The following is a 3,120-nucleotide window of genomic DNA, read 5'->3' on the forward strand; positions in this document are numbered from 1 at the left end:
ACGGACGTGGGAGCGGGGCGCGGCGTCCTGCGGCCCGATGAGTGGACCGGCCTTGTTCCCCCAGGAGGCCCCGGGCGGCTGGGCGGCAAGTGTTTGGAGAAGGGTGGTTTTCTAAGGCTTGGGAGTGTCGGTCACCCGCGCTCCGCCAAGCCTGCGGGTTATCGCGCCCTTACCTTTCCGGCCGCCCCTCCTCCGCCCTCGTCGCTGGCTGTCCTCCTGTGCCCTCTTCCTGAAGGCGGAGGGCATCCGACCCGGTGTCAGGCCTAAGTCAGCGCCACCGCAGGATCCATCCCGCACCTGCCACGTCCTAATCCAAACGCGTCACCTCCCACCGCCTCGACCCAACCCGCCTTCCCTGATCTGGGAGACGAAGCGCCTCCAGCCACTTTGGTCCAGGGTCGCTCCCACCTCAAGGCCTTTGCTCCTGCATCCCCTGGGACCGTGCCTTGCACGGCTGCCTCCTGCTTGCTCATCGCTGAGTCCTCAGCGCACATGTCCCCCTGGCCACAGCAGCCTAACGCCCAGTGTCATTTCTTCTCGGCACCTATGACAATCCGAATTTCCCTTGTGAAGTCGTGTGTGTCTGGGCACACGCTGTGCATGATGTATTTCTTCAGGAATGCAAGCTTCCTGAAGCCAGGGACGAGTCCATTCCATCATGGCCCAGCGTACAGGACATACGCGCTAAACACCCCTCCTACCGCTCAACCCAGCCCCACGGTTCCTACCTCTTCAACTGCCCTCAAATCTGCCCCCTCTCACGCCTCAGTGTTCTGCTTTATCCAGACCTCAATATTTGTCTCCTGAATGTCCACACTAGCTTTCCAACTGATCACTCTCAGCTTAAAGCCCGCCAGCGGCTGCTGCCCACTGCCGCCAGAATAGATCCTCCACTGCTCTATCGGCCCGGCCCACCGCCGGCCCCTGCCCATCCTGTCCAGCTCCTTGCACTCCGCCATGCTTGGTGCCACTGCCAAAGGCCCACCGTGTACATTTACCAATGACCGAAGAACATGCGCCAGGGACAAGCCGCTGGCAGGGGAAAAAGATGTGCCTCTGCCAGAGGACTGCCCAGCACAGGCCTGGCTCCTCAGGGACACCGCTGGCCGGGCCCACGGGGCATGGCGAGAGGGCACCACCCCCAGCCCCAACTCCACACATGCTGAGGACATAGCTCTGCCTCGTACTTCGGAGCCACCGCACTTTCGCTGAGGATGGTGGCATGTTGAGGTCTCATTCTCTTCCCAGAAATAGCCCCTCGGAATGGGACAGGTTGACTGCTTTGAAAGCTGAATTATTCTTAGTAACAAATTAACAAAAATAACAATATAAATACCTTTAACCTGGTCCATCTCCCCCCGTCCCACCCAACAGCGCAGGCCCTGGTCACCAACTTCAGTCCTCCCTGGGACGGGTCCTCACTGGGGACCAAGTGTCAGTGCCTAGACTTCGCCACGAGCAGCTCGGATAAGCCCCAGGCTGCCCGAACTTGTTTCACATTGTCCTATCTCCACCACCCCAAACCCTACTAACCCTTATAAGTTCCTTGGGTCCAGACATTTCTGTTCCATCTGTTTAAATGCCACAGTTAAAGCTACCAAGTGACTATTATGTACCAGGCATTTTATATTATCTCATTAACTCTTCAGTGACCTTAAAATCCTGTCCCCACTTCCTAGATGATGAAGCTCAGGTTCAGGACAGGAATTCCCTTGCCCATGGGGCCTGCTGCCAATTCGGTGGCAGAGCTCCAATCCTGAGCCGGGTCTGGCAACCCCAGCAGTGCTCATGCTCTCTCTCCTCTCTGCCACCCAGTAGGCCAGTGACCCTCGTAGGATGGTCTCAGTCAAGATCCAACGGTGTCCTGTCCAAACCCCCAGAGCTGCAGGGTGTTTGGGGGTAAAACACGACAGCCCCCGAGGACAGAAACGTCCATTGGATTGAAGATGGAGGTGAAGGGCAGAGGGACCTTATGCTGTCCCCAACGAGATGTCCCCAGAATACCAACATGCCCTGCTACAGATCAAGTCTGGCTCTGTCACCCCCAGGTTCTCCCAGCCCGGCAATAACATACCTACTTCTGAGAAATACAATTAAGCGATTCCTGGAGACTGAGTAGATGGCCACAAAGTTGCAAGCAAGGAAAATTCTATTTAGAGGATTCTGCTTTCCGAGTTACATTGCACGCCACAGAGTAGTTACTCATGAGCTGCACCACAATTCACATGGCTACATGTAATGAAAACCTATTTTAAAATGCTGAATTGGGATTTCAGTGCATTTGGTGTGTGGGGTCCATCGTCCCATCCTTGGGCAGGTAAACACCTGGATGGTCATGTAGTCAGTCATCCCACAGATGTCTGAGTATTTATGAAGTTTTAGCCCAATTTTGTGCAACAAGCAAGCTGGAGCTCAGAGATCTTGGAGCTCCCAGTTTTCTCCCGCTGGAAGCCCTAGTCGATTTTAGATGTAATATAAACTCGATTCCACCACAAAAGCAGGAAGCTGGTCTGAATACTCAAAATGTGATTGAAGACAGTGGCTGCCAGCTCTCGGCTCCTTCCTTCTCCACCTCGTCTTTTCAAACACCTTCCCTTTTTGGTCATTTTTCATAAACAAATATGTCCTGAGTGATTTCTGTGTGCTGGTTACTTTGTCACAAGTCTCATCTCCTGATACTCATTCTTCTTGATCCAGAGGTTCGAACCTGGACACAATGCTTCAAGGTCACTATTAAAAATGCCTGAGGTTGCGTTAGTTCGGAGTGGCAAACTGGTGCCCCAGTAATTCAGTAAATAATAAAAAGTGGGTCTCTATATAATGTGGACCTCCAGCTTTTTTCAAAAACGTAGACCTGCCATCACTGAGTCTGAGAGTCTGCGTTCCTGCAAGGCAACAGATCACCCAGAGCTGGGCCATGTACCCCCCAGGGCTTGAACTAGTGAAACCTTTTACAAATGGGAAAGCTAAGACCCAAAAGGGGGTATTGCCACATGGCTAATTACTAACAGGAGTATCAGCCAGATGGCCCAACTTCCTTTCTCCTTAGTAACTGGAAAACAAATAGGCCGACATGGCAAAGCACCAGCAGTCTCTGATGACATATCCAAGTTCTACAAA

Source organism: Pteropus alecto, unplaced genomic scaffold, assembly GCF_000325575.1.
Source record: "Pteropus alecto unplaced genomic scaffold, ASM32557v1 scaffold40, whole genome shotgun sequence".
NCBI classification, from domain to species: Eukaryota; Metazoa; Chordata; class Mammalia; order Chiroptera; family Pteropodidae; genus Pteropus; species Pteropus alecto.